Source organism: Armigeres subalbatus, chromosome 3 (assembly GCF_024139115.2).
Source record: "Armigeres subalbatus isolate Guangzhou_Male chromosome 3, GZ_Asu_2, whole genome shotgun sequence".
Lineage (NCBI taxonomy): Eukaryota > Metazoa > Arthropoda > Insecta > Diptera > Culicidae > Armigeres > Armigeres subalbatus.
Genome location: NC_085141.1, coordinates 192,999,175 through 193,019,992, shown reverse-complemented (window position 1 = coordinate 193,019,992; position 20,818 = coordinate 192,999,175). Strand labels below are relative to the sequence as shown.

General features: G+C 37.4%; 2 long non-coding RNA genes across 2 annotated transcripts; one reads left to right on the top strand and one right to left on the bottom strand.

The window, feature by feature from the left end:
- Positions 1-18,639: 18,639 nt before the first annotated feature.
- LOC134223310 (uncharacterized) lies at positions 18,640-19,414 on the bottom strand. Its single transcript, XR_009982519.1, has 3 exons — positions 19,280-19,414; positions 19,079-19,213; positions 18,640-18,705 (listed from the first exon to the last, which is right to left on the bottom strand). It is a non-coding gene; the product is annotated as an uncharacterized LOC134223310 (long non-coding RNA).
- LOC134223309 (uncharacterized) lies at positions 19,116-19,906 on the top strand. The gene is made up of 3 exons (XR_009982518.1): positions 19,116-19,236; positions 19,299-19,476; positions 19,541-19,906. It is a non-coding gene; the product is annotated as an uncharacterized LOC134223309 (long non-coding RNA).
- Positions 19,907-20,818: the final 912 nt, after the last annotated feature.

Sequence of the window (20,818 nt, the reverse complement as noted above, 5' to 3'; positions counted from 1 at the left end):
ATATATTCACTTTGCACGCGGCCCGTTATTTTGAAATGGAAATGTCTATAGATGCACCTGGCGGATGCCGGTATAAATAAACATGATTTATTATGCATAGGTGGATGGAAATATGATAGGTGCTAGCTTACCTTTTAAAGAAAATTGTGCGCAAGTTTGGCACTGAGCCAATAGAGCGAAACGGCAGAACATGCCGTCGAAAAGGAGGAGTGCCATGCCCGTCACGTATAGACGTACACGACGATGCTGTCACAGCGGGAATCGACAACCAACGGCTCAATATTTCAGCCTGTATCAGCAGAAGGTGGTTGCACTTCCAAAAGAAGGCTCAAGTCAGCACGTTCTTCTCTTTTTTTGGCCAACCGACCGCGTGCGTGTCGAGAAACTGATATTCCTGGGACTGAGGGCTCGTGGTAGATGGTGTGATTATATATCCCTTTTCAAAGTGATTTTTGTCCGATACACGCCTAGCTAGTGCAATTGCACTGGTTACAGTTACGACAGTGGGGTAAACTGACGGAAAATCGATATACTTTTTCCTTTTTCTTTTCACAGAAATAGCAAGGCACACAATGAGTGCAGTGCCAACGGTATAGACGTTCTCGATCGGCTTTGGCCGGCAGTTCATTGGCAAGTAGAATAATTTTATAATTTTGAAATTTTGTCTTTCCGCATAATTCATATTTAAATACAACGAAAAACAAATTAGGGTAAATGGTATATTTTGGACAAGCATGAGCTTCTTCGATCAATTATAGAAAATCTACAGGGAAGATTTTATCGAAAGTATACAGCTCCTAAAAGTAGTTAACTCAATAATTGGACAATGGATACACAAACCAATCAATGGTTATTATATTTGAATAAATTTTATGGTTTCTAATTGGCTTATTTTTTTTAATCTAGAATATATATATTTTTTTTTATATAATATTTTCTAATGAATGTCCTACGCTTGTCCAAGATACATCATTTGCCCCAAACATTATTTGTCCCTCATCTGATAGTTTTCCGTAGCCGTGAAATCTGGATAATTAAGCTAGCGTACAATATTCACCTATAGACTTTGGACAAATGTCCACGTGTTATATCGATGTTCTCGAGTTGTATGAAGACATCTTCGGACGTCCTGATGAAGCGTACTGGTTCTAAACTGAGAATGAATCCGATGAGCAAAACAATGCGTGATGCTTTGAAGAGTGTCTCAGAGCAAATATACATACACTGAAAACCAAAACTACCGAAAAGTGGGTTGTTTGCACTCAAAACCGTGGTTTGGGCCAATAACCCAAATTTGAGTAAAATGACTTTTCTGGCACTATGTAGTTGAGCGATTCCAAGCAACAGCATCAAAATTTAAGAAAATTTTTAATTCATGATTTTCTATTGAGTTGAAACTTTGCACAGTTTTTCAATTTCATCTAAATCGTCATTTTTCGATATCAAATCTTCATATTGAGTCACGACTAACTTTTCAAAAGGGTGTATGTGAAAATGGTTCAAAAATATTTAAAAAGCTGCACAGCAAAAACGGAATGTTCGATTGTTATGATTCTTTCAGCAAAGTTAGACAACTAAATGGTGATTCTTAAGAAAATGTACACCGTAGAAAAATATTTTTTTGCGTTAAAAAATTTCATTTTTGTCACAAAAACTCAAATATCTCAGAACCCTATCCTTTTACGAATGTATTTTTTTAGGGAAAATGGTCCATTATATTAGCTATCTACCATAAAAATTTGGCGATGGTAAACTAATAAACAATAAAGTTATGACATTTCAAACATTTCACAATTTTCACATTTAGTAAAAAAAAATTTCCATGTGCATTTCTTGGAGAATCGCAGTTTGATGCTGATTTTATTGTTAATGGCCTTGCGTGAGTTAAACATGTTGTTTTTATGATATTCCATATTTATGTATTCATCGATATTATGTATATTATATGTATAAATATTATATGTATAAATAAATAAAAATGAATTAATATTATCCTAAGAATTAAATTAAATGTGGCAGTTACACAATGTTGTTATAGAAACTCTAAGAGTTTTGGGTTTGAATTTTGGTATGGGTTATGATATCATGAAAACAGTTTATTAATACTTATTTTTATTTATTTTATTCAAATTTTTTAAAATATCGAACACTTTTGAATTATTATCAGCACAGTTTGAGTATAGTTTTGCTTTAATTTTATTTTCCGACAATGGAATGAAACAGTGAAATTTTTGGGTTCCTTGGATCGTTTTCGCGTTATTAAATTGCTCGCTGAGCTCTGAAGCCTTTATTTCGTACTCTTCAGTAGTAGTAAAACAAAATGATAATTTGGTTAAATCTTTTTCTTTTCTACGATTTGCCCAATCAAAAGTTATTTCGCAGTTTTAATTGGACGCTCACGTTCTTTGGCTACACCAGCTCATGTGGCTATGCGCTTTATCGTTCCTCCAATAGCATCACAAGGACCTTTGCCATGTGATGTAGCAAAAATGCCATTCTGCATCAATTCCGTACATTGATTTAAATTGACATAGGCTCGAAAAATTCTTACGATTTTTGTACTGCGACGCTGCTCCATCAGACATGAAATATATCTTTTTGACTTCTTTATGCTTATCAACGCGTAAAAAGTTAATCATTTTTTCAACGAACAAGTTTACGGATACTGAATCGTGTCTTAAATCTTCGGAAATTATAATAAAACTTAAGTGTTCAATTTGCGTACTTCCATTAAAATAAATAACGAATGGATGAATTGCAGCTTGTTGTACGTTCCAGTGATGGGACTGCACTTCATCTTGCAATACAAAGCTGTAATTTTCAGAAAAATCACAAATGACTAAAAATTCACCATTTTGTAATGTATTTTTCGTATTTTTTAAAAAGCTGGATTGTTCTGTTTTAATGAAATCGTGAGGGATTAAACTTTCTAATTTCAAGCAATATGACACAAACTCATCTACAGGTTTTACAATAGTTTCTATGTCACACCTATCCGTGGTCACCCATTGCTCAAATGATAACTGATCAATATATTTTTCTTCAAACTCAGCGAATAAAGTATTTTCCAATGATGAAGAATCTGGACAATCCGAACAAGATCGTAGATAGCAATTTGATGTTGTATTTTCACACAAAAGACTACCAGTTAACATTTTAATACCCTTTGTTAAATTGATTCTTTTCAAACTATGTAAAATAAGATTAATATTCTCATGGGTTGTGCACACACACACATTATGTGTTCCTGAATTGGAAAGAAGCTTACATTGCCTTGGCCGAAGGCTTGCAAATGAGGAAAAACCTATTTTAATATTATCGTGAATTTCCTTGAAGCGTGTGTACGCTTCTTTCAAAGTCGTCATCATTAATCGTTTTTGGATTGCTTGACGCTTTCCATCTTTTTACTGATACATAATCTTTTTGACCAGGCATAGCTCGACTTACTTCATCATCTTCAAAATATTGAACTACTATTTCTTTTGTCTCATCTGTTAATGCAGTACTAGACCTAGTATTTTTGGTTGAAAGACAGTTATTCTTCAATTGTTTTGCCTCTTTTACTGTATTTCTATTGGTTTTGAACTCATCAATGGCATCCTGAATAGACCACGAACTTGGCAGCATCGACAAAATCAATAATTTTTCTTTCCTTGTCGTGGCTGCATTCGAGAACCTTTCCTTCATATTTATAATTACCTCATCGTAGTCTGTATTTTCCACATCATCAGGTCCTAATTTGAAGAAGTTTCTTCGTACAGCTTCGTTTATTTCACGGTATTTTTTCTCCGGGTAATAAACGTAGTCCATCTTACTCCATTTAATCGGAGTCACTTTTATCCCAGTTATGCCCTCGTTAAAGCGTTCGATGTTGACCTTTTGGATACACTCATCTTCCGATTGATTTGTTGAAACAGATTTCGCTGATGGTACGGTGGCAAGGCTCTCAGCACTTAATACTTCTGGTAATTCCTCAGTTGTTGTCGATACATCTGGCAATTCCTCAGTTGCTGTCGTTTTCGAACTTCCTGCGCTCTGCTCAACCGATGATATACAGATTGCTCTTTTGTCAACGTTTAGACGGCAGGACGTGCAAATGCGTAAATTTGTATTCAATGTGGACATTGGAGCATAACCAGTCGCTTTCAGTTTATCTATGGTGCTTTCGGTGAGATTTCGTAACTCTTTTGAACACTTTTTTCCATCAAACGGCCTACAACAGTTGAGAAAGCGGCTACTCATGTTGTTCGTAATATTTCAATAAACAAAATCACTTTCAAGTTTTTACTGACTAGTTTGATGTCATTTGCTTGACTGAAGAAAAAATTACTATAAGATCTTTAACAACCTTAGTAGTAGTAATTTTTTTTTGCTTTTTCGTGAGCATTGTCATGGTATGTACCTATCATGCATTTGTTGTTGTTGAAGATACCCGTTTCCTCCCGATCATAAAGTCTATTCTCTAAGAGGTATATTTTTTGCAGGTAAACTATAGACGTACACGTGTATATAAATCTTTGATTTTGCAGCTTTTGTCTTAAAAATAACATTTCTTATATGTTTCTATCAACGTTATTATCAACAGGTTTCAACACTATTAAAAGAATTTTTCGCCAGTCACGTGCAATGAAAATTATGACACTATCAATACTTTTGATCACAACACTGGATCGTGTCTAAGTTTCTTATAGATGCTATGAATAATTAAATCAAAATATCATGAAAACAACTTGTTTAAATCACGTCCCTTAACAATAAAAATCTGCATCAAACTGCAATTCTCGAAATAACTTACACAGAAAAAATTTTTTCTACTAAATGTGAAAATTGTGAAATGTTTGAAATGCCATAACTTTTTTGTTTATTAGTTTACCATCACCAAATTTTTATGGTAGATAGCTAATATAATGGACCGTTTTCCCTAAAAAATATACGTTCGAAAAAAGATAGGGTTTTGAGATATTTGAGTTTTTGTGACATAAATGATATTTTTAAAGGAAAAAAATTTTTTTTTTTACTGTGCACATTTTCTTAAGAATCACCATTTAGTTGTCTAACTTTGCTGAAAAAGTCATAACAATCGAACATTCCGTTTTTGCTGTGCAGCTTTTTAAATATTTTTGAACCATTTTCACATACACCCTTTTGAAAAGTTAGTCGTGACTCAATATGAAGATTTGATATCGAAAAATGACGATTTAGATGAAATTGAAAAACTGTGCAGAGTTTCAAATATTTTCGAAATGGTCGCTCAGGATCGACTGACATGCCCCCGTGGAATGCCTCAGTTTGCCTTTAATCCCATGTAAACAATTTACCCAAAGCTGAGTTTAATTTATCCAAAGCGGACCTTAATCAACCCAAAATAGAGAATATTGAATTTACTCAAATTTGGGTTATTGGGCTGAGCAACCTCGGTGAGGTGTTTGCATCTTGCTCTAGTTTTGATAGCAATCATGGGAAAGAAAGGGAAAACTACTCAAATTTGGGTAAATTTTCTCTGCGATATTCTCATGAGTGCGTATATTGAACTCAAAGTTTGGGTTGATTTAACTGTCCGTGAATCCAAATCACATGGATTTTCTACATCACGAAAACGAAGAAGGAAACCCGTAGCCAAGAAATTTCAACGAAAGGCTGGCGTTAAAAGATAAAACCAACAAATAAAAATAAAAGCAACAGTTCTGACCGTTCTGTCAGATACATATTTAGCAACTAGAAGCAAGGGCGATTTTTTCACTATGATCTAGTAAAGTTGCGCAAAGAGGATCTGCTATCACTGATTCTGTACGATGCTCATATTATCATGTTATTATAATCCCCAACTTGCGCAGGACGACGACCTCGATAACAGAAATTGTTATGAACTAGCCTTGCATAAGAGGTAAAATACCAAAAAATAATACCAAACATTAATATGCCAAATATTTTAGGCATACCATGCTTGGGTATTTCAATACCAAACGAATAATGATTTGTGATGTGCTTGGCATTGTAATAACAAAGTATGTTATGCCTGAAGTATTGTGCATATTAATTTTTGGTACTATTTTTTGGTATTTTACCTCTCATGCAAGGCTAGTTCATAAAAGAGTATGGTATCAATAACAGAATGAGGTATTATTGAGTTAATTTAACTTCCTTAAGTTATTCACAAACTGCATTTTATGCAAACTGCAATTTATTTCGCCAAAATAATTATCGGGCGATAACAATACTTCCGCGCTACCGACACGTATTTGTTTACTTTGCTCGATAGGTAGACAGTTCAATAGGTAGAGTTGGCTTCACTATTTGCGCAACTCTATACATAATAGACTCTGAGTTTATCTGGCTGTTCCGAAAAGCGTAAGAACAGCTAGAGATCTCGTAAAATCTCGATTAATCGATTAGTAACTAATCAATTACTCCCGATTCTTGTCGATTATTAAATCGATTCATTCCCTACGATTCAAAATTAATCGATTATCACAACGATTAATCGAAGTAATCGATTAATTTGCGACATCACTAAGAACAGGATTAAACTAAATGCGCATGCAGACTTGGAAAATCTCTTCAGAGATTGGAACAAAGTTCTAGTTGCTGGAATAACAAGCACAACGAAACCCTGCTGTCGAATGGATTTTCACCACGTCAAACAAGCAAGGCGAACTTATGCATCATAATTTTCTCCAGGTTTTCTCATGATATTTCATATGTCTTCCCTTATTGTGACACCAAACACACTGTGATACTTTGTTACGCGTTTTCTGGAATCAAAGCGATTTTCGCATTTTTTTAAAGTAATTGTTTACGCCGGTTTTAGAATCCACACGAAATATGACATTTACACAATTCATCAGCAATTTTTAAAATAAAACATAAAAAAGATATTGAATGGTTATGTTGTTAAAATCAAATGGTTGTTTGCCAAAATCGAATGTTCTCAAAACTGAATGCTATACCCTCGGTTAGACCGTTTTGGCTCAAATCCCGAACATAGCAGATAAGTGAACGCATTAAAATCCGAATTTTCATCTCTAAGGTGAAATCAATGCTGTTATACGATAACGAAGCATGGTGTGTATCAATGGTGAACACTGAACGACTGCAGGTGTTCGTCAACAGATGCATGCAGTATACAATTCGTGCCTGATAGCCGGTTACACCTTACGTAGGGGCGAAAACGAAATATGTAAACAAGGATTAGACTGGAACCCAGCGGGACATCATAGCAGAGGCAGACCAAAAGGCTCATGACGCCGCACAGCCTCAATAAAAAAGTCGACCAAATCTAACCTTGCCACAGGTTAAAGCGATAGCTGGCGACAGCATAAAGCAGTATAAAACTTATCAAACACATTCATATAATCTTAATAAGCGCCATTGAAGCGAATTATATTACTAAATGGTTTAGTAAAGATTGAGAAAAAGTTGTGTAACATGCTGTAAAGTAGTTCAGCAAGCACGTCAAAAACAGCTGAATAGATTCTCCAGATTTGCTGGTGAAAGGATTGAATAGAAGTTCTTGATCATATGTATTGTTACGGTTGGTTTTATTGTGCTCGTTTAGTTGTAAATATTCGATCAAGTCTGTATCATTTGTGCTATTTTGTGTATGTTTTATTTGTTGATTCTGTGTCTGGACTCAAGAGGAAAGCCTGAAAGTAGGCACTATAATGTTCAGTTGGGATTTGTTCCAAGTTCGTTCCAGACACAGACATCGAATCGTTGATGCCAAGTGGCATTAATTGATTCGAGGTGCCCAAATAGGATAAGAATCCTATACAAAGGCTCAGCTATGAATACAGCAAACTAATTGCTGTAGACAAAAAGCGCAATACGCAATAAAAATATATTTGCAGGATTTGGCTGATGGACCAAAATCTCATATGAAACCTCGTCATTTCCCATAGTTGGCATCACCAAGCCGTCTCTCAGGGCACCAGGAGAGAACGTGCATTATTTTAATTTGTTAATTGTTACATGTTGATTGTAACGTGGGGCTTGTTACACTGGCGCCCAGCTAAAAAAACCCACAATGATACGAATGCAGATTTGAGATTACGACAAGTATCGATTTGATTGTTTAGTGTGGGATTCATTTTTCGCGAGAATCATGGGGCTTGTTACACTACAAATTTACAAATTCATGTTCCTGTTTAATCCGTTTAGTTTAACCATGAACTAATAAGGATTAATCTCAATGTCTGCTACGGCGGCGCTAAGGTCAGACGATGTAGAGAGAAGAGCTTAGTCAGAGACAATTTGCCAAGGTTAGTTGGTACACTGTTAAATCTGCCAGAGAAAGCTGGTACAATAGATAAGATTTGTGGTTTTGTGGTATTGTCGTCGTGCATTAGTTGATAAGACTCATATAGCTAGAAATCGATTCTACTGTTATAGTGACAGGACCCGTCTCTGACCAACTTCTTCATAGAAGTTTAAAGAGTTTTTCATGAGCCGACTATTCCTCGCCTCATGAAAAACTCTGCCGCTTGGTTAAAGTTGTGTAACGTTTAGTCTGGACTGAAGAGTTTCCTGAAAAAAAGAAGAAAAAAAAAACGGGTGCCAGTGTAACAAGCCCCACGTTACAATCAACATGTAACAATTAACAAATTAAAATAATGCACGTTCTCTCCTGGTGCCCTGAGAGAGACGGCTAGGTGGTGCCCACTACGGGAAATGACGAGGTTTCATATGAGATTTTGGTCCATCAGCCAAATCCCGCAAATATATTTTTATTGCGTATTGCGCTTTTTGTCTACAGCAATTAGTTTGCCGTATTCATAGCTGAGCCTTTGTATAGGATTCTTATCCTATTTGGGCATCGATAAAACAACCGTAACAGTATAGTACACATATTCAGCTTGAAGCCGTATAGACAAGTTGAAATAACATTTCGAGCATAATTTTTCATAAGAACGTATGTAGCAAAAGTAAACAAAACGAGATTTTAATACTACATGACATTCACTCGCGACTTTATTAAAGATCTTAAAATTATTTATTTCAAGCTTTTTACGAATCGACGTATGTAGCATTTTCTATTTTTGAAGTCTCACTGTCACATACATCGCTTTAACATATGGGAACTAAGGGCGATCTATGTTCCAAAAAAGCAAAACAAAACTAAATTGAAGTTGTGTCAATCGTGCACTATGGAAAACCGACCAATGTACAGCATACCGGTGTATGTATAATTTTATCGTTTTCACAGGGAATTTGCATTAACTGAGCTATGACGTGAAGCATGCTTATTACGTGCTATGTATAATCAGCGGATAAAAATTTCGAGAAAATATTTAGTTTTTAAACCCTTTTAAAAAAAGTTGTGCCAACTTTCTGAAAAGGATTTCTCGAATCCTCATAATTGTTACATACATCGTTATGAAAAATTATGCTTGATTTACATTGACATTAAATGTTACACTATTATGAAGAAAACATAACAGAATGCATGGAGAAGCCAGAACTGCGCAATAAAAATCCTATTCGACTAGATGCTGATGTCATATTAGAAATTTAGAGACAGTACTCGTCGATAAAAACCCTTCCGCACGCGATGGCATATGAGGAAGCATTCAGATTTAAAATTTGATTATAAAATTGGAGATGTAGAGTAGAGTGGGGCAAGAGTGCGCGTGGGGTAAGAGCGCAGAGAACAGACGTTCATCTTCATTCGCGTGCTTGTGTAAAAGTTTGTACTGGTCATTTTGAAGTATGTCGTTAAGCCCCCGTTGCGCGGTGCTAGTGTGCTGATGAATATGGTTTTAATTTGCCGTGTTTTACTTTTTAGCGCTAGTGTTCATTACGAATCGCTCCTAGGCTCGCTCCTAGGTGGCAGCACTACATTGTTTATGTAGTGTATGCCAACGCCATCACTTAGTGAGATTGAGTTTTTATGTCGGGCAGCCTGCGTTGGCGGCGCTGAGGTGCGATTTAAATCTTTACACACGTTTTTACTGAAATTTTGTTCGAGGATCCATGTCTGTTCTCTGTGGTAAGAGTACGTTTTCGATTTTTTGAAGTATTCATTCATTCATTAAACTTGTTGAGTTGACGCGCGCAAAGGCTCTGAACATTTGCATGACATATATTCAGTGTCTCATTAGGAAGAGCAGCATGCATGACTGCCCGAGGTATATGTGAAAATACTTCATTGATACGCAGATTGTTGCTGTTTCCGTTATCCAGCATCAAAGAGAAGTAGATGGAATGAGCCACAGAAAGAATGCATCTTGATCAAAACAAAGTACCCAACTGTCGTATCTAGGAGAAGGCAAAAAAAGTAAGAAAACATAATGAAAAAGAAAACTAAATAATGATAATAATCAAAAACAGTGAACTATAGCTAATTCAAATGAGAACGATTGAAGACAGCTCCATACAATTCCAGCAAACAGCAGCAACAACAACTCCAGCAGCACACATCAACGAGTTGATTTTCAGCAGTTATGACTTTTAGGAGGGAAGATATCAAAGGAATTTCATGATTGGAATCATGGATGAGATAGGAAGGAATATAGAACAGCAATTAAGGATAGGGTTAAGCTTTTAAACCATCATATCAGGTGATCATGAACGCCGTCCAGTCCCAAACACGATTCAACTTCGACCTCCAACGATTTCTCCACAATGCCTTACTCAGGAGGAATAACACGTCTCCGAAAGTGCGAACTGAATCATTATATGGGTTGAGATGTAGTTTCTTTATCGGCAAACTGGTATCCATCGCTGATATTCCGGGAACAAGTTCATTGAGTGGTGAGAGATATAGCTGGTCGGAACAATGCTGTTGTTTTGTTTTCTCGTGATTCAAATCCTCAACCAAACAATCATCGGACGTAGATATCGTTTGACTATCAGCTTCATCATCAGCGAGTTCGAGATCGTAGGTAGTAATAGTATCCTCAGTAACCGTTGTAGATAAACTCCTTTTCAATTCGGCTAATGATTGGTCAATTTTCATTTGAAGAAGCTCATTCCCTTCACGGAAAACCTGGAACAGCCGGGACAGAAAGGCAGCATCCATTTTAACGAGATGTTGTTGTTTATGTGACAATTCGGTTAACTGCATGGATTCAACTTTCTTCCAGACAATAGTGAGTGCCTGTTTAACGTGTGCTGTTGTAGTAGTGCGAGTGATTCTCCATGTATGAAATTTGCGTTTCAATATGGACAAAACGAGTTCGTTTCTAGATACTTTTAAAACGAAAAATAGCGTTTTTATGGCATGAAACCAGCACCGAACACTTTCGTAGATACAAAATGTCTTTTAGCAACACAACAGACTTCAATAACGGAATAAATTTTGGAAGAAACAGTACAAATTTCTCATTTGAATCACCAACTAGTTATCACACACTAATAGCCATCCCTTCAGATGTGTACGATTTTGATAGTACAGTGGTACAGTGTAATTGTAAACGATTTGAATAAACAACAAGGGAGATATGGAGTTAGATAACTTTTTGGTCATTTTGCTAAAAATAATTGGGTTTCCGCAACTAGTATTTCATCAATCAGATGAACATTATACCATTTCGATAACCTATTGTATAGAGCAGTGGTTCCCAAACTGTGGGTGGTGGGTCGCGAAAGACGAATCTTAATTCATAATTTTGTTACTATTTTGTCTCAGAAATCACAAATCTATCTATCAAAGGATCGAAGTAATGATTGGATGATTAAAGAACAACAAACCTGACGAGGTCAACGGCCTTTTTTAGTTATACGATATTTGGACAAGAAGAAAGAAGACTTATACTACCCAAATCTAAACCTCGAACTCAATCCAAAACCAATCCTAATCCAATTCGAATCCAATCTAAATCAAATCCAAATCTATTTAAAATCCAATCCAAATCTAATTCAAAACCAATCCAAATCTTATTCAAATCCAATCCAAATTCAATCCTAATCAAATCGAAATCCAATTCAAATCTAATTTGAATAAATTTCAAATCCAATCCAAATCCAACCAAAATCCAACCAAAATCCAATCCACACCCAATCCAAAAAATTGACGAAATTTTGACAAATACAATGATGGGATAAAAAGTAATTTATTATGATTTGTTCAATGTAACGCGAACTCATTTTTAACTAATTTCACAAAATCAATGCATTTGGTACCTGGTGGATCACAAGCAATATGGGATTCTGCTAGGTGGGTCGCATATCCAAAAGTTTGGGAACCTCTGATAGAGTACTTTATGGTACAGAACACCAATCCGGTTGGTTTTCCAAGAAGTCAAAACCATTACTTGAATAATTTTTGGGACTGTGAGGTAAAAGTACGCAGGAACCGGTGGGGTAAGAGTACATATATGAATCTTCAAGTTATGATGTCAAACTCGTATCTCCGGCCGAAATAAGACTTCTTCCAAAGCATAAAGATCCACAACTAAGAAAAAAGGGACAGAATTCGAAATTATCACAAGGATTTTTAGGATTTTAGGATAAGTTGAAGTAATTGGGTGTTAGAAAGGACTTAGCGAACAAAGCACTGAAGCGAAATAATGAAATTTTATTAGGACTTGTTGTACACCTAAACATAGTACGAAAACACAATTTCATCTAAATGATAATTTCATTTAATCAAAAGAAACATTCATAAATTACGCAACGTTTAGCTGGGAGGGGTTGCGAGATGTGTGACGATCCATATATTTTTTAGAGAATTCATACAAATAGTGAAAAATAAGGAAGAGGGATGATGAAATAGCAAAATTTTACAAAATATAAAAAAACAATGGTTTTTCGTATGAAAGTGTACATGTTTAGGACCCCCTCCCCCTTTAAGAGTTACGTAATCTTTAAACATTCCTTAATATATGCTCATTAAACATCAATTAAATGTTATTAACTCTTATTTGTGTTAATATATACTTAAAGCACATGATTGGATAAATGCGTACTCTTACCCCACCCGATGCGCACTTTTACCCCACCGGTGGGGTAAGAGTGCGTTTTTCACTTGTCTTGCAATAAAACGAATCTCAATAATTTCAATATTTTTTCCACTGGGTAACACAAAAGGAAGAGTATATGAATTATCGACACTGATTTGATATGAAGAAGCTTGCTTCATAAGGGCCACATGATCGATTGAAAACTAAGTACATACACTTGCCCCACTCTACTCTAATACTTACGAGAGAATCTGTTATCAAAGATTTGGGGGTTTTATTGGATCACAAATTATCCTTCAAAGAACATATTGCCTATACATGTTCCAAAGCCTCGAAAACGCTCGGGTTTATATTCCGCATTGCTAAAAACTTTAAAAACGTTCAATGTCTTAAGGCTCTTTACTGCTCGTTGGTTAGGTCGATATTTCAATATGGATCTATTGTTTGGGCACCCTATTATAAGAATAGTATCCTCCGCATTGAATCAGTACAACGTAAGTTTGTGTTACGTTATCTGCCGTGGAATGATCCTATGAATCTCCCTCGTTTTGAAGATCGCTGCAAACTCATAAGATTGGAGCTTTTGAGTGTTCGTCGAAAAATTGCAAAATCACTGTTCGTTTCTGATCCATTACAATCCAAAATTGATTGCCCTGACTTGTTGGCCTCTCTTTAATTCAATGCACCTAGTCGGCGTCTCCCCTCACATCCGTTTTTACATATTCAAACTGCCATGACCAATTATGGTCACTTTGAGCCTATTTCAAATATGTGTAGAGTATTCAACATCTGTTCTAACACATTCGACTTCCATTTTTCCCGGTCTACTCTTCGCAAGAGATTCTCTATTATCCTTTTGGCACACGAAGTCAGTTAATTTGTTAGGGTTAGTTAAGTAAATTTAAGCAAATATTGTATGTATCATTAGGATGAATTGTTAATCTGTTGATGCAAAAGAAGAGGAGGTTTTTACACCCGTTTGAGGAAGAACAGTACGTTCCACTCAACCGAGCTTTTCCTGCTCCTAATAAAGAAAGAATAATAAAAAAAGAAAGAAGGAAGTTCTTACGAGATTTATACCATCACAAATATATTACCCACCGCTCGCTTTCGAATCGACTTCTACAGACAGAGTGGGCTCTGTCAAACTTCTATAAAAAGCTGCATGTATACGTCAAAGCGACCGTGTGCCGCTCAAAGCGAACAAACCCAAGTCCTGGTGTTAGGTGGGACGATAAACAGACCTGACACGACGGCCCTCCGACGAGACAGGAGGTTTGCGCAGGCCCAATAAAGACGCCTTTAAAAGCAACCATTACGAACGACATAGAAGATAATACGACTCGATATAATCGGCAACGACCTAGGTGACTAATAAAGGATCACGATTGGAAGATTGGCGCATGGAACTGCAAGTCCCTAGGCTTCGCAGGTTGCGACACGATAATCTACGATGAATTACATCCCCGGAACTTCGACGTCGTAGCGCTGCAGGAAATCTGCTGGACAGGACAGAAAATGTGGAAAAGCGGGCATCGAGCGGCTACCTTCTACCAAAACTGTGGCACTACCAACGAGCTGGGAACCGGCTTCATAGTGGTGGGCAAGATGCGCCAACCCGTGATTGGTTGGCAGCCAATCAACGCAAGGATGTACAACCTGAGGATAAAAGGCCATTTCTTTAATTATAGCATCATCAACGTGCACTGCCCACACGAAGTGAGACCCGACGACGAGAAAGAAGCGTTCTATGCACAGCTGGAGCAGACATACGATGGATGCCCACTGTGGGACGTCAAAATCGTCAACGGTGACATGGACGCTCAGGTAGAAAGGGGGGAAATGTATAGACCGGTCATCGGACCGGATAGTCTGCATACCATATCGAACGTCAACAGCCAACGATGCATAAACTTTGCAGCCTTCCGCGGAATGGTAGTCCGAAGCACTTTCTTCCCCGCAAGAATATCCACTAGGCCACATGAAAATCACCTAATCAAGTATGACGGCGAATGTGAGCTGTTAGTTGAGGAGAAGAATGCAACCGCGCTAATAACGCACGAAAGTTCTCTGAGAAGTTAAACCGCTCATGTAAGGGCCACGTGCCACAGCCCTATATGTGTAAGGACGACATTATAAACGAGCGAGAGGTGATCCAAAGGTGGCGGCAGCACTACGAAGAGCACCTGAATTGCGATGTGGCAGACAACGGTGGCGATATGTTAATGAATCTAGGACATGCGACTTCCGGCTTCGAATCTGGATCGGGTGATGTGCGTAGTTCGAGTTTCAGGGGCATTTTCGAGTCCCATCGAAACGCGCAGAGGGTTACGGCAAAGTGATGGTCTTTCGTGTCTGCTACTCATCATCGTTTTGGAGGGAGGAATACGAAGGGCAGAGATTGACACGAGTGGTACGATTTTCACGAAGTCCGTCAAGTTATTTGGTTTCGCCCACGACATTGATATTATGGCACGTAACTTTGAAAGGATGACCGGTAGTTCTCTATGGACACGAGACCTGGACGATGCTCGTGGAGGACCAACGCGCGTACCATCTATGGTGGGGTGCAGATGGCGGACGGTACGTGGAGGAAGCGAATGAACCACGAGTTGCAACAGCTGTTGGGAGAACCATCCATCGCTCATACCGCGAAAATCGGAAGACTGCGATGGGCCGGGCACGTAGCTAGAATGTTGGACAGTAATCCGGTGAAAATGGTGCTCGACAACGAACAAGAAAGCGAGGTGCACAGCGGGCAAGGTGGAAGACGATTTGCGGACCCTCCACAGACTGCGTGGTTGGCGACGTGCAGCCATGGACCAAGCTGAATGGAGAAAACTTTTATGTATTGCACAGGCCACTCCGGCCTTGGTCTGGTAATAAATAAAAATCATTAAATGTTAGTTGGGTAGCTAGATCAAACAAATGACAAACAACTTATCAAGCGGAATGGAATTATATCTCCCATCAGGGAAGTTCAAGCAGTCAAGCAGTTACACATCAATAACAATCGAAAGCAGTGGCTGGTTTCCTACCACACCGCTGTCAACATTCAGACGCTTGCTTCTTGTACGAAACACCGCCCGAAATTATCCTTTTTATAGTTGTATGGTGTCGAAAAACCCAGAATAATCCACCTAGCGGTGATGGTGCCTTTCTCGTGTATTATAAAAAAAGAAAACACATAAGAATGAATTATTGGCAGTGGCTGATTTTCGACCCGCCGCTATCACATCCAGGCGCTATAGTATATGCGCAAAATAGCCAGCATGAGTTAACCGCCAGAAATTTGTATGGCGAAAGACATCTAACGCGGGTTTTCTCAATATTAGGAACTTTTCATGAAAAACTATTTGGTACCTGTTATGTAGGAAGGTGTTCGCTACTACGCCTACCAAATATTTTTTCGATGAAGTTGCTTAATTTTGAGAAATTGAACCTTAGATGCCTTTCGCCGTACTGAATTCAGAAAGTTAACTACAAGTGTGCCTCTGTAAGCACGCTCAAAGCAGGCGATTCATTACAAGAAAATAAGAGAGGTCTAAATTGCACTTTATGGCCCGTTTACATATGAGCTAGTTCTAGCGGACAATCCACTGTCCGACAATACTAGCACGATATTAGCATCATGTAAACAGGAATTATCCTCGCTAATAAGCGTTTACATTATGCTAATTTCGTGCTAGTATTGTCGGATAGTGCTCATATGTAAACGGGCCATTAGGGAGAAAGATTCAGCTATTTCCAACAATTCATATTTATTTGCGTTCATTTGAATGCATTGCAACAGCTTTGAAAAAAAAAATCGATTATGATTTTTTTTCCAAATGGGAAAAATGGGGGAAAAAACAATGTTTTTTTAATAACTTCGGAACGGAATTTTCAATAGCGAAAAATTAGGAAAGATTCTGCGTCGAATGAAACCTGTTGCAAGCAAATCGGATAAGGGTAAGTAAAAAAAGTGTGTCTCACATTTTTTTTGTACACACACATACATGCATGCATACACACATACAGACATCACATCAATTTGTCGAGCTGAGTCGATTGGTATATAACACTATGGCTCTCCGAGACTTCTATCAAAAATTCAGTTTTAGAGTGATCCTATAGCCTTTACGTATTTATAGTATACGCGAAAGGCAAAACATATGCAATGTACGTCCTCAAAAGGCTTTACTAATGAATGAGAAAAGCATCATCATTATTACAAAGTAGATCAATCCTAAAGTTTTATTGATTTAATATTTTGCAAATTTGGGACAGTTGAGTTTAAAAAGATTGACATACAGAAAACACTTTAACTTATCCAATGTAATTATTTCTCCCATCTGGAAGTTCACTTAGTTCATTCATCATGTATTTACATTACAATAACGTTACTATTTTTTTAAATCAAATTTAAACATAAATACCTCTAAATATCAGTGGCATACATTGCGATCCAGATCGTTGAGAACCCCTTCAATAGTATATGTTCCACTCTTCACAAATCGATTCACTTGTTATGCGCTAGCTTTCTATTTTCTTCACATTCCATGGGCACTGGCACCTGCACAAGGAACAATGATGCTGGATGACGCTGTTATGCTTGATCGTGAAAACAAATCTTTCCGATCCGGATTGACTTCACTGGACTGCGCACTGCTTTTTTTTAATTTCAAATAGCAAAATTTTCTCCACAACTGATTGGACGATTATAAATTCGAGGTCAGATATTAAAAATTCACATTCGTTATTTTCTCATGCGTTGCCGCTATCACCACGATCCACTCTTTCACCCGAGAGTCGTCGATTTTCTGCACAGCACACTAATAGGCCAATGACGCGAGGATCCAATCAGGCACCATATTTTCATCCACTAGTGATAACAATAGATACACACGCAAAACTATCTTTGCAACAGCCTGTATATATAATCGATATTCATTTTCAAAAAATACCTCTATCACACTTAAAACTGAAATTCACAAACGGAAAACCGGTACAATGAGAAGCGTTCTCACCAGGGCAGAGTGGCCGACGACCGGGCAAAATCTGGTATAATATGGAAAATCAAAAGCTTATAAATTCCAAAAACAACGTTTCCATAGAATTACACAGGATTCTGTTTTTACACGATTTACATTAACTTAATTTTACGCTTATCATCAATATTTACATATTACATATTCTACCATCTGATTTTTTTCTTTTATTTATTTAGGATTTTTGAAACAGGTTGCATTTGGTGAATAATTAGACAACTACGATCGAAAAAAAATGTGTAAAAATAGAATTTTGTGTTTTTTATAAATAATCATTAGACTGGCCCAGCTTAGTATGGGCAGAAAAAATTGTTGTCGAATTACACAGGATTGTGTCTTTTGGTGAGAAAATTTATCTCTCAAAATTTCAGCTCAATCGCTTGTTGCATAAGCTGGCGCATTTGATTTGAAGTTTGTATGAGGATTTCAGCCAAAATATATAAGAAAATACACCTCCTGAACTTTTACTTAGCTTTCGGCTGATTTATTAGGAGCTTAATTGTGTACTTTTAGATTTATTGATAGAATCGAATATTATGTGACTGTTGGTTACACATGGATACACTAGTACTGGAGTAATCACTTGAAATTTAGGAATATTTTCTATATTGAGTGATGCACAAAGTTAGGAATCAGGTCTAGTAAGTTTTCGGGCGGGAAACATTCTCGACTACCTAAGCGTAGTGTATCGTATCCATAGTACCTGTCTCACAAGATGCATACTCATGCAATACCGGGCTTAGAAAAGCTTTCAATTGATAATAACGGAGGAAATGCTAATATAATACTAAGTTGAAAAGCAGGCTAAGTGACGAAGATTGAAGAAGAAGAAAACAACTGATACAATGTGTTTTCTTTTTCAAATGCGCAAAGTATATATAGTACATGCACGTCGGTTTCCAGTAAAATGGTTTCAATTTTTTTGTTCTTTTTTATAGTGATTTTATACGCATAGCTAAGTTCATCACTTAATTTTTTCCAAAGTATAGAATAATATTTGTATTTTTCATTCCAATTGGCTTGGAAATGCACTGTACGAGAACTATCTTCATTTTCATTTTTTTTTTCAGGAACATTCCACTATTATTTTTTTTCCGAACCACAAAAAAACACGTTAATTTATCATATTCACAAAACTTTTTGAAGTACATCCGGGTCTTGTTCGCCACTGCGCACCATGTCGCTTCTTTTTTTCTGTCATCCGAATTTCAACGGGTTTTGATCCGGTACGTGTATATCCAATCCTATCGAGAGCGGAGGCATCCACGCAGAAGCAATGTTGTGCTGCGTTGTGTGTAGAAGATGTTGTAGGTATAGCATAAATTAGAATGCGGATATCATTAACTGTACCGTAACAACAACGGGCCAGCCAGCCGAAGTCGGCCGAGATTCTATTGGTTCCAATATTATTCACTTTTCTTCCTGTGTATGCCGCAATCTGCTACTGATGCTGCTAGTGCTAAGCAAGGTATGTGCATGGCACAGTTAAACGCAGTAATAGGGAATGAAATGCGGGCACTTTATAATGCACCTAGACGCAGCACAAGGTTTGATCTACTTTGAGACAATTTTCCTTTACTATTTCATTGAGACGATTGCCTTTACCTCTAGCAGACGACAACGACGACGACGCGGCGATCCACTCTATGTACCGAACAACCAACGCTACATTCGAAACCGTACAACATACTGAACAGAGGGAATAGAGTGCGGCTTCAACATTGCTATTTCCAGCCGGTGCTACGCTTGCTTGTGTTGTGTTTGGGTTTTCATCGTTGTTTTACACGCGGTAGGTCGAGTGGCATTATAAAATGAAAAAGGATATTTTCTGCCGCCGCAAGCATAAATATCCAATATTGACATGTATTCCATATAAATATAGGACTGTTGTGCTTGCGGCGGAATTTTAGCACCTTCGTCAATCATTGGTTTATTGCTCATGTAAAAAGTGTTTCAATAAATCAAGCTTAAAACAACAGTTACTGTAATCAAGTCATGTTTTTTTTTTCTCGAATACGTCTACTTAATTCTCTTCCGCGAGCAATTTGCAGTTATGTTGTACAGTAAATGACGCGCCATTGCATGGAACCCATACATTAAGCACGCAAGCATTTTGAAACATGCTTGTTCAATGCAATCCATGTTTTGGTCGCGATGTTTGCGCTCTCTCTGAGATCACTGTTTTCTTCTCCTGTTGTATGGATTTTTATGTTGCGCGCGCAAAGCTGGCACGAACACCATGGTAACCATGCAGCTAGTGTTGTTTGTTTACAAATCCATGTCGAGCGCCTCATAACTCGCACAGTGGTGACGAGACAAGAAACTACATTGAAAACATCGAGAAGTTAAATGCACAACGCCGCTTAGTTAGTGCATACTACACTAGTTGCATACCGTGATTACGCGATTTTTATGTAGCCTCTTACTTAATGTGACCATACGTCCCGCGTTTCGCGGGACAGTCCCGCATTTTCACTATTTGTCCCGCGCTGAAAAGCGTCCCGCGAAACGTCCCGCATTCAACTTATTTCTAGATAATGTCCCACGAAATACAGAAAAATAGAATACCGTCGTGCGGGGCTTCTTTTTGAGTCCGGGGCTACTTTGGATTTTGATTTTCAAAAAAACTAAACGAAAAAATACCAAATTTAAAACAGAAAGTTGCCATCCAACTTTCAACAAGACACCCGAATGGTGATAATGGCAATTTGATAGTAGTTTACGTTATAGTTCTTGTTTCAAAATGTCCAAAGCAGCCCCCGATTTTTCAAAAGAAGCGCACGACGGTACATTATTAGTCATTACTTAGTATTTTGAAAGAAATTATTAGATTTTTAAAATTTATAGTTTTGACTAATACTAAGTTTTATAAGACAATCATATGGATCA